Source organism: Phoenix dactylifera, chromosome 2, assembly GCF_051530095.1.
Source record: "Phoenix dactylifera cultivar Ajwa chromosome 2, Ajwa_hap1_PhDact_Kaust_v1.1, whole genome shotgun sequence".
Lineage (NCBI taxonomy): Eukaryota > Viridiplantae > Streptophyta > Magnoliopsida > Arecales > Arecaceae > Phoenix > Phoenix dactylifera.
The window spans coordinates 55,364,285-55,376,186 of record NC_143191.1 but is presented as its reverse complement, the minus strand read 5'-3'; the positions used below and the strand labels follow the sequence as shown (position 1 = coordinate 55,376,186).

The following is an 11,902-nucleotide window of genomic DNA, read 5'->3' as shown; positions in this document are numbered from 1 at the left end:
ATTGTCGAAATGGGATGCTGAAGTTATCTTTTGGCAACATGAAAGTCGAGCTTAATGTTTTTAACATAAGTAAACAACCACCAGACGATGAAGAAATCAATAAAGTTGACATGATTGAAAGTTTGGTTCAGGAGACTTTCTTTCAAACTTATAGTAAGGACCCTTTCGAAGCTTACCTTGCCCATTCCGATGAAGGGGTCGAGCATGCGCTTCCTAATTCTGTTCCCCTCATGAGCATAGATTGTCATCAGCCAACTGTTCTTCCTCGGACTCTTCCAAAACCATTCTTAGATAATAGTTAAAAAAAAATGAATCCACAAAAATTTGTCTGGCTGAAGACATAAAACTTAGCGCTCTTGCAACCCAACATGTAAATATTATAAAAAAATAAAAAAATAAATAAAATAAAATAATTAAATAAATAAAAAAATAACTAACATGCAGGTTTGGGGGTTTTTGGCTCCAATTGTCACTTTACCCACCTATATCAGGTAACTTCTCCTCTGTCCTATTACTACTTTAAATTTTCTTTAATATTAAGGACAATGTTAGATTTAGGTATGGGGGTGAGAATATTTTTAATTTTTTTTATGCAATTAAAAAAAATAAAAAAAAGAGATTTTAAATTTTTAACTCAAACTCTAATCTTTTTGGCTGTACAAACTAGGAATTGCTTTAACAATAGCTTTGAGTTAAGAAATATGATAACAGTTCTAGCTTGAGTTTTCGTCCCACCTATCTTCTGCTAATATGATACAAGATGATTTAGCATCTACACGTAAGCACATGAATAGTGGGGTATGCAAACTTGCAACTAATATGAATACTTTTAATCTTCGAGATAATTTAAAGTTATATGTGTGATGAACACCCTAATCAAAAAAAAAAAAAAAGATAAGAAATTTGTGATAAATATTGTTATTTTATCATTTTTTCGTCATGCGATGCAATTTAGTCCAAAAATTATGAAAAAGGGTGTAGTCATACAATATGAACCACAAAATTATATGGGTTCGGCCAAATAGCAAGAGTTAGTGGATTAGCTATAGGTTGGGTATAGATCAGGCATCCTTGACCCGCTAATAGTTTGGGTCGAGTTCAGGCCAAACCTTAAGAGACTTGATATATGATCTGAATCAATGTTGACCTGTAGATTGCTAACCCTAACATCAATTCAGTTGTTAGCATTCTTTAAATTACCAACTCAGTAATTAGCCATTACTTGTGGTTGCTTTTCAGATATCAGTAATCAAAAATTAGCAAGAGATTTGAGGCCTCATAGTCATTAATTAAGACTTTTTTTTCAGTCTCTCGAAAATTATTAATATAAGCCTCCAGTAAATTTTCAAAATGCGCTTACCTTTCACCCAGAGGAAAAAAAAATAAAAATAAAAATGGTTCAACATATTAATGCTATCATGATCTATTGATAACAAGTCATTGAATTGCTACTTAACTAACAACATTATAATCTACCTTTTTATTTAGGAGCGGTGTGTATTATGGGGGGTACCAATGCAGGGGACCAGATGCTAACTGGACGGGGAGGGTTCATTGGGCCCGTCTGCTAACTAAAGAGAAGGCCCAACCTTTCTTGGCACCTACGATATCTATGGGGATTCTTGGTTATTAGGCCCACCATCAGCTGACGGTTTTTAATAATGGGCTTTTTGACCTTGAACTAATATAGGCCGACTCCTTTAAGCTACTCAAATAGCAGATAGGTATACATATGTAAAGATGTTATGATGTCCCTAAGAAAATCTAAGATGTTTACTTACGTGTGCAATATTGCTGTGAGTATCAAATGAAATTCTCTATAGACCATAGACATACTACAATTATTTGTTATGGTAGCATATTGATAATATTATCAAATTTCTGATATACAAGCAATATCTGATATATTTTGGAGCGTTAATTTACATTGGAAAAATCTTTGCAGAATAACAGAAAGAACATGGTTGCATCAAAATATAGAATTTGTTATATTCTAATTCATGATTTGTTCATGCACTAATCCAAAATGGACTATAATTAATCCGCAGTCAAGTCATAAAAAATAGGGTCCATGATGCACCTGTGAGGTTCATGAACTCGCCCGCAGAGTCTAAAGTTCCATTCATTTCTTTTCCAATGTCTATCTTCCAAAATATTGTAGTAAATAATGCCATCGATACTAAATGTGATACTGTGATCTCATCAGATTCAGTCCATGAACCAATATCCAACTTGTCGGTGGTGCACCATATGGTTCCTAAAACAGTCACAAAGCCATTTCCTCCATTCTTTCTTGCATGTAAACTATTTCTTTGTAACTCCTTCTGTCTGCCATCCATCGGATTTAGATCCTTAATAAAATTTAGGGGAAGTCACTCACTTCCTCCACTTTCCATAAAAAAAAAAAGAGAAAAAAGATATGGCTCCTAAAACATCCTACCATGTTCATGCGCCCGCCCACAGCCTCTATAAGCTTTCATTTATTACTTCCAATTTACATCATCCAAAATATCCTAACTCTTAATCTCAGTTCCTGTCTACTAGTCCAAATCCTGCAAGATATAGCCATTAAATGCCTTCCATGTTTATTCACTATATTATGCATCCTCAACTCTATAAAAGGGTCCATAAGGACAAGCCAATGTGTCACAATCACTAATATTATTCTTGCTCCAACATGCAGCGTTCATGGAGTCCTGAAGCTTACTCGGGCATGGCTAATTCGAGAAGGCTGCTCCAATGGCTAGGAGGCTCTGCCATGGACATTGAGGGAATCCACAACTTCTTTGGGTGCACCAAACCAACAAAAGATATTGGTGAGGTTCAAATATGAATGCCGCCTCCAAGGAGGCGACAGAGCCACCAGCAAGAAGGTGGTAGGGTCCGCATCCCAGGTTTACAGCAAAAGGGGGATGGGTTTGGAGAGTGGGTTCTGCAAGATGAACCACGAAGAGCTCTCCAAGGTGCTTTTTGTAAGTTTGTGTTCTTCTTTTGATCTTTACTTTTTTTTAGAAAATGTTTCTATCTTTAGTTTTGGTTTGAAAATTTCGGCATGACAAAGTAAACTGTTCATCCTTAGAGTTGAGAATCGGAAGGCTGACTTAATACTGCATCATAGGACCTTACTCGACCTTTAGATCTAGATTTTTTGAGTATATTGTTAAATAATCCAGTTATTCTGGATAGTTATATTGAGTGGCATCAAGGTATTTTGTCAACACAATTGAAGCCTTATATAAGGTAGTGATAAGGATTTGATTAAATTTTATCATGCACTAAAAACTGAATCTTTTTCTTGCATTGGTACAAGATTGAGGATAGTTAGGGAGGAGAAGATAGCAACTCAGCCCACCTCCACTAAGATCCGAAGACAACAAGGGTTGAGATTGAAAAACTATTTCTTGATGGGACCAAAGACCCTGTGCAACACATGGAGAAGTAAAGGAAGAAGGAATATCCCGGTGGAGATGAGTCCTCAAACAAGATCGACGGCCATAATTAAACAAGGTCTAAGATAAAATTGTCTGCTCAGGCTTCATGAGATAAAGAAAATTGAAGAGAGAGAATGACCTAGTGGAGATGATTGCTCAAAGCAACACCAACAATGACATAAGGTTCAAAGATATGATGATGAGCCTGCTCGGGTATTGCAAGGTCAAGAGAACTCCCATAACTTTTTTTTTTCAATTTCTTTATCGACTCTGTGTACTTTGGAGCATTTCCAATCTTTGCTTAAAAAAAAATGTACTTCTGTTATATTTATGAAGGAAAATGATTTGTCAAGTGTATAATAATTTTATATTTTTCTTTTTATATTCAGCATCATTTGTAAACATTGGCTGGTAGACTCCGTTATTCTGAGCATGTTGCTAAAAATTGTATCCAAATAAAATTTAGTGCATGTGAATTGGGATTAATCTAAATGGTCATGCCCGTTTATTAATAATAGGAGATTCTGTGTTTGATTTTTGAATGATGCATCATCAAATATCTAGACTCGATGGTTTATAACATGGATGGGTTTCTCGATAATGGTTTTTCTTAACAAGAATCTAGTTCGAATAATAATAATAATAATAATAATAAATGCAATATATTTGTTGGTACTTGCAAGAATTCAAGAGAAGAGTAATCGGCGTCTAGGTGCAATTCTATAGAAGAAGCAAGATTGATTAGAATGAGAAAACAGAAGAGGAAAAGACCAATCCTATGATCTTCATTGGTTGGGCTGATCTTGGATCACAAAATTCCAGTTTGCATCCCTAGCTACAGAATCCATCATAAAAATAGCATCATCATCATCAAATGAATAATAGCCCAATTATGGGGTCAAATGGTTTTCATATGGTCACATTGATAGATGCATCAAAAGAATTTTTTCAATTGATCATAGACATGCAACATGCTTTCTCTATCACATTTTTATTACACAGACTGGCATGACCTCATGTTTTCGGATACTAATTTGCTTTAGAAAAATCTTGCAGAATGTTTGAAGGAAATGAGAGAATTCTGCTGTTACATGCTCTCACATCAAAGTACAAAATATGGTTTATGTATTCATGAATCCTTCTGCTCTTGCATTCATGCAAATACACTCTAAAAAAATGTCATTTCTTTCCAATCCTTGTCCATCCAAATGTGTCAATAATACGTCGAACATGATTTCCACAGTCAAATCCTCAAAACAAATGGTCCCAAAATTCGATAATGTACTTGCTCGCACACTCGATACTTTCATTCACATCTTTCCAATGTCTCATGCTCCCAAGTATGATACACTGATCTCATGAGGTTTTGTCCGTGATGCTAACTTTTTCCGGCCAAGCAGGTGAAATAATGAAGTTTGGAACACAATCATCTTGCGGTCATCGATCCTTTCTCTGCACGAGAACAAGAAAGAGGTCTAGTCTTGATTCTACTAATTAGTGACTGTTGATTAATGCATGTTAGTAGACAGTGGTTTTCGGAATTAGTACCATAGATTCTGTAATTGGTTGTTGGTAGAATAACAGCTACCAATGCAGTTGGAGAGAAGCTTTTAGAAACAAGGGATTTCAGCTGACCTGTTGGGCCTGCAAGAACACACAAAAGCTGAAGGAAGGGTATAAAAACAAACAAGATGTTAGATCTTTACTTATCAGGATTTGAATAACATAAGTTCTTCACATCAAAAAAAAAATAAAAAATAAAAAAAATGATCAAAGGGTGGAGGAATGCTTTCACCAAGCAACCTTTTAATTTTGAGAATAAATTGTCACCCAATTTTTCCCCTTAGATTTCAGTAATTGCGAGTCTGGTAGCCAATTACCTCTCGAATTGCTTTTTGTATGTAATAACCATTGCTGTTGCTTGATCTTCTTGAAGACGAGATACTGGTCTTGAAGGTTAAATATCAGACCGCATAAATATCAGACCACCTCATGAAAACAATGTTTTATCGGGTTAAAAAAACATCGTCCTAATGTTCATGCATTATACTCTTCTGTTTGAGTAATTTTAAGACATCAACAGACACACCAAATAGAGCAAAGCAACAGCTCCAGCCTACAAGGTGTTATATATAACGCTTATCGCATGCAAAGGGAAGGAGGATACAATGTATTACATCTAATTCAGAGTGAAACTAAGATGAGTAATCATACCATCCAGTCCCAGACTTTCCTTCTTTTTTACTGTAGTCCCTGGGTCAACGTCCAACACAAAAAGCTATAGATCATGCAATATGCGCACAAGGATTCCATGTATTCAATGAAAGAAGGCAGCCAAGAAAAGAAAATAAATAAAAAACTGGCATCAAATAGCCTCTATTTGGAGGCAAGGTCATGAGTAATCTGAGCAGAATATGTAACTGAAAGGACGAGAATGGTGCAGAATAACATCTCTTGGTAGCTGAAGCAGCCGCAAAACATGAAGAATAAATTGATGGTCCTATTTGTCAATTATCCTCCATTCAAAACTATAGGAGAGGAAAGAAAGCAAACACAGAGATGGAAACTATTTGTGACCTTTTTCTTGTACAGTTGATTGTTGTTGGCCCATACTTGCTGATTGCTTCAACAAGTCCATCCTCCTTGTATCATCCTCAATTTTCTCTCCTACAAGATCAAGTTCAACAAGTACAGGAGATATATTGGGGCTAATTTTACTCTTATAATGGTCATCACGAGGAGCAGGTGTAAGATGGAGGTCATCTTTGCGCTTGGCAAGTTATTCGAGCTCACAGTTGAGATTTTTAATTCTATCACCAATCTCATGACGGAATCTGATTTTATGCAAGCAAGCAATAGGAGGATAGCAACAACATACCTACTCAGCACAACGAGATGATGATGAGTTTAAGCTGAGAAGCTTCAAGCCCTTGATCTGACATTCATCGATGATATCGTTTGCATCGTACATGAGATCTCGCAGCTCGTTCAGCCAAAGGTTGATAATCTCGTTGTCGAAGCATCTATTCTTTGCATCAGCAAGAACAACTTGCATCCTCTTCAGCATCCTATGGAGCTTCTTGATTTCGTCGGGCACACCCAAGATCTTGGCAGTCTCTTCTCTTACATAGGTTAAGAGTATCTCACACAATTTGGAAACGAAGGCATCCGGAATCATGGCTAACTTTTGTTTCTCTAAGTGCAAGATAGTGGGATGACGGAGAGACGGAAATGGAGAGCTGGAAATGGTTGGGTACCCGTTGCACTCTCCACAAAGACAACTATTAATGACGGCTAATACCCTTCCGATTCGGATGTACATATAGATCCGGATGTATAAGTATCCAATCCGATTCGTGCTTCGTCGTCATGCAGCGGTGGAAACAAGAATACTGTACCCGAAAAATATATTAAAAAATATGGAAATCCCACAACTTGCTCTTGGATACAGCTGTTATGGTTGTGGAAACAGGAATACTGTACCCGAAAAATATATTATTAAAAATTTAATTTCTATAATCTCACAACTTTGTTTGTGCTATCGTGCGGGGTGCCGTCACATTTAGCTGTTGGGACTTTTTTTTTTCTTTTTTTTTTATTTTTTCGGTAAAAGCGGCTCCTCATTCATATAAGTCTAATATGAGTATACGCATCTAGATCACGGAAAAGTAAAGATAACAAAGCAGAAGGAGCATCTGATCCGAACGTCCACAAAAAATCTTCGGAGTGCCGGGCAACAAAGGAGGCGACCCAGTCTGTAGCCCTGTTCGCCTTCCTAAACACATGAACTGTCTGAAAGTCGTCCATTGACTGAGCCATCCTGCGTGTCTCCTAGATAAGGAGATGACCATCACCATACCTGTCCGCCCCCCGGATCCAGTCGATCACCACCGCTGAGTCCCCCTCAAGGTGCACCCGCTCTACATCAAGCACCTGCCTGGCATAGGATAACCCCTCCCAGGCAGCCCGCAACTCTGCCCCAACAACAGTAAGCTCTGGTGTCCGCCGCCCACCTGCAGCAAGCATCCTACCATAGTGGTCTCTGATCACAAAACCAACCCCTCCAGTCGCGCCATCCGCTGACCTGCTGCCGTCGAAATTTACTTTGAAATAGCCGAGGGTTGGGGGTGCCCAAAAAACAAGAACAAAACGGGGCGCTTTAACAGCGTGAGTACCCCAGGTGTCCCAGCCATCCCAAAAGAAACCACAGCAGTAGCCGCGATAACCTCCCTCGCATGTCGCGCCGCTCTATCTACCACCATCCTCGGAGGCGACCGCCTCCCCTCGAATATACCAGCATTCCTGTCGAGCCATATATGGTAGGACAGATACGTCCTAAGAATCCCATCCTCAATAGATCTAAGACTCCTCATGGAGTCTCTCAATAACTGCGTCAGGTCTTGCGCTGAACCCACCGAGCCTGGTAGTGGGGCCGGTGACCTCCGCCATATCTCACAGGCCCTAGGGCACTGCAGAAGAATATTCTCGATGGTTTCCTCAATATCACCACATGCCTCACAATACTGAGGCTGTTGGGACTTTTTGGTTCACCGGAAAGAAGGAAAGAAAGTAGACTAAATAAAAAATAAAAAAATAAATATTTTAATATTTTGTTGAAGATTTTAGAAAAATAAAAAATAGATTTTATAAATTTAAAGTTTTTATATTTTATAAAAAAATTATATAAGATATAAAAAAAGATTAATTTTTATCAGCTAAAAATTAGAATAATTTTTTTTTTAATGCAGCTACGAGATAGAATGTGATGTAGTTTTTTTCTTTCTTAAAGATATAATAGATATTTTATATAATTTTTACAGATAAATAGATATCCAACCAAATATAAATCACCATAAAATATGCTGCTTTTCTATAATTAATCAAACATATAAAAATAATTTTTTTTAATATTATATATCCAGCATCAGTTTTTTAGAAAAATATTTTAGTGAAGAAAATATTTTTTTACAAAATAAATGAATTCTTTCACGTTGTAACTCTTTCTCCTGTAAAACGAGTTTTCATTGACTCCATGCATGAAATCTCGATGGACCTCCCCTCCCTATTTTTTTTTCCAAAGAAGATGTCTGAAATTACTAACGTGCTTGGAGCTGATGTCTAACTGATCCTTATTTTCTTTTTTAAACTAATGGATTAAACCCAGTTTTGATATTGGATTCGTGAGCCGTTGGTTCCAATAAGTGACCAAAGTGAGCCATGATGGGCCGTGAGTAGTCATTCAGGCCCTATTCAAATATTGGCCCACTTCACTCATTTTGGGCCCAGGTCGACTGCTTTGGGCCCCACTGGGCCGTATCCATTGCGGGCCAAATTTGGGCCAAGTTCAGCAACTTTGGGCCCTATTGGGTCGTGTCCAATGTAGGCCAGTGCAGGCCTATTGGGCTATATCTAATGTGGGCCAAGCTTGGGCCCTATTGGGCCATGTCCATTGCAGGCCGGCTTTGGCCCCTATTGGGTCGTGTCCAATGTAGGCAAATGCGGGTCTATTGGGTCATGTCCAATGTGAACCAAATTTGGGCCTTATTGTACTCATTATGGGCCGACTCTAGGCCCTCTTGAGCCGTGTCCAATAGTATTTTTGGTTTCGCTTAGCTCTGAAATTAAGAAAGAAGTTAATTATATTTAATGTCAACTCCTACAAAGATGAGACGCTAGTTGAAGAAGGGTGGGGAGGAAGAGAAGAAATAATTGCACCAATAATTGCTCATCCACCGGCTCCCACAAAGTCCATCTTGCACCACTGATTGCCCATCCAATCGCTCGAGATATTGCATGTGGTTCACAAAATAAACGAATTCTTTCTTGATGTAACTCTTTCACCATATTACGCCATTTTATTGACTCCATGAAATCTCGATGGCTCTCCCCTCCCTATTTTTTTCCCAAAGAAAAAAGGTCTGAAATTACTAACGTGCTTGGAGCTGATGTCTAACTGATCCTTATTTTCTTTTTTAAACTAATGGATTAAACCCAGTTTTGATATTGGATTCGTGAGCCGTTGGTTCCATCTCCCTTCCAAAGTTCTCATACAAGTTTTAGCTTTCTAGTTTATTGAAATAAAATTAATACATTCAAGCAGCATAAAAGTGTGTTCGATTGTGGGAACGCCATGTTAGTCTAATTACCACTAGAACGAAAATAATGAAACAATCTATTGGGCTCATATGCAAAAAAAACTTTAAAAACACAAGGAACGAACTGATATGTTGAATCACGCCAGCCATAGCACCAAAAAAAAAATGCAAAAGAAGCGACATGAAAACGAAGCTGATACTAGGGCATGTAAGATGGGTGGTTTTGATGTGTGGCTTGAATGGGCTTGAGGGTGCTGATTGTTTGAACTGATTTAGGATGGATGTTGTTATTTTAATATTGGGCCGTCACAAGGGTCCTTCCGGAACCAATCCATGAGTTGCTGGTCCAAATGGGAGGCCTTTTGGGGCTTCTTTTGGGACTCGTTTGATTCGCAATAAGAATTTTTTCTTACTAAAATATTTTTTCTAGAAAAATAATTTCTGAAAATATAATGCTAGAAAAAATAGTTTTGTTATATTTGGTTGATCATAGAAAGTGACACTTTTCGAAGTTTGATTGGGTATTTACTTTTCTAGAAAAGTTGTATGAAGTATCTATTATACCTGTTAGGGGGAAAAAATATAAGTCGTCACGTTTGCATGAACATCCGAGCAGACCTCCTCCGATCTGGAGGCGCCCGAGTGGCCTCTCCGACTTGGAAGCGTCCGAGCAGGCCTCCTTCGACCTGGAGGCGACCGAGCAGATCCTTCGACCAGGAGACCCGGAGGCGCCCGAGTGGCCTCTCCGACCCAGAATTGCCCGAGTGGCCTCTCCGACCTGAAAGCATCCGAGCGGATCCTCCGACCTGGAGGTGCCCGAATGGCCCCTCCGACCTGGAAGCGTCCGAGCAGCTCTACCGACCCAAAGATGCCCGACTCGCACGCTGTGGTCACATCTCCCCGCAGCGCGACCGAAAAACTACGCCTTGCCTTCGTCGATAATCAATGCGTATAGCTCCTACAGGCATTCAGTTTACTCAACAATCAAAGCATATGGCTCCTACAGGCATTCAGTTTACTCAACAATCAAAGCGTATGGCCCCTACAGGCACTCAGCTCACTCAACAATTAAGGCGTATGACTTCTGTTGTCTACGGACATCAAGCCTCTTACGGCAAATCCGCGTGGCTACGAATGATGGCATGACTCCACGATAATTCGACCTAATCTCCTGCAGCAACAGCATTGATTCACACGATCGAGCATTAATTTCTACTACATGCTCAATCGTACGACAGACCGTTTGCCCCGTCACATCACAGGTAACCCAGCCCCTCTATAAAAGAGGAACTTCTCCATTTTAGAGGGGGCCGGGAGATTGAAACTCTGGATATTCACTACTCCTCCCATTCAGACACTTGCCCCCTCTGACTTAAGCATCGGAGGGCCGGCGCTGGAAACCCCAGCCACCGGCTTCTTGCAGGTCTCCCGGAGGACGTCGTGCGCCGCCAGACCGCCGCTCGCCGATTCTCACCGTACCGCTGCCACCTACTGATCCAGCACCAGAGCTCCACCTTCCTAGCCCAGTGGTCGCCCCCGGGTCCAAATTCCAGCAACAATACCTTTAATAAAAGAAAAGATCTTATCCATGAATTTTGATGACTTAAGGGTACTTTTGAAAAAAAAGAGACCCCAATTCACATCCGGTGGAAAAGCAGCTTTTTCATATCCCAATGAGTTTTTATTTCTTATGAAACATAGAAATCTTATTCTCATGGGGGAGTGATACTTTTCCATCTCTCTTCTTCGAAAATTCCAACTAAACAAGAAATATGTTTTTGTTTACCACACTTTCTCTCCTTTTTCCGTGAAGCAATCGAGTCCTTAGTTCTTGGGTCTCTAATGATGGGGACATCAGAGCCCTTCATCCAGATGATCCTGAGCCCCCGGATTGAGTCAGACCCTTTTATTTGCATATTTATTTTATTTTATTTCTGGATTTATTTGCATTTAGGGATTTATTTGTGGTTTATTTTATTTTTGGGTTTATTTGCATTTTAGGGCTTATTTGTGGTTTATTTGTGTTATTTGTGGGCTTATTAGGATTTATTGTTGTGTAAGGGGGTTTATGCAAATTGTGTATTTGGGCCCTATATAAAAGGGACTATTCTCATGATTAGGGTTAATGAAGAATTAAAAATTTCCTTCCCCCACGTTTTCCTCTCCTTTCTTCTCCTCCCTTCTCCTTCTTCTCTTCTTCTTCCTCCTCTTCCCCTCTTCTTCTGCTTCCATTTTAAATTTGGTTCGGCATCAACTTGGTATCAGAGCAAGATTGGTTTTGCTTCTATTGCCAAAGCCCCGATCCAACAACATTCTTCCTCTCTCTCGGTTCTCACACAAGGAACAAGCCCTAAATCCCTTCGCCAGGTCCACCCC

The 11,902-nt window shown here is 39.2% G+C and overlaps 1 long non-coding RNA gene across 1 annotated transcript; it reads right to left on the bottom strand.

Moving 5' to 3' along the window:
• Positions 1-4,357: 4,357 nt before the first annotated feature.
• LOC120113063 (uncharacterized) lies at positions 4,358-6,702 on the bottom strand. Its single transcript, XR_005514893.2, has 2 exons — positions 4,980-6,702; positions 4,358-4,883 (listed from the first exon to the last, which is right to left on the bottom strand). It is a non-coding gene; the product is annotated as an uncharacterized LOC120113063 (long non-coding RNA).
• Between the last annotated feature and the right edge of the window lie 5,200 nt (positions 6,703-11,902).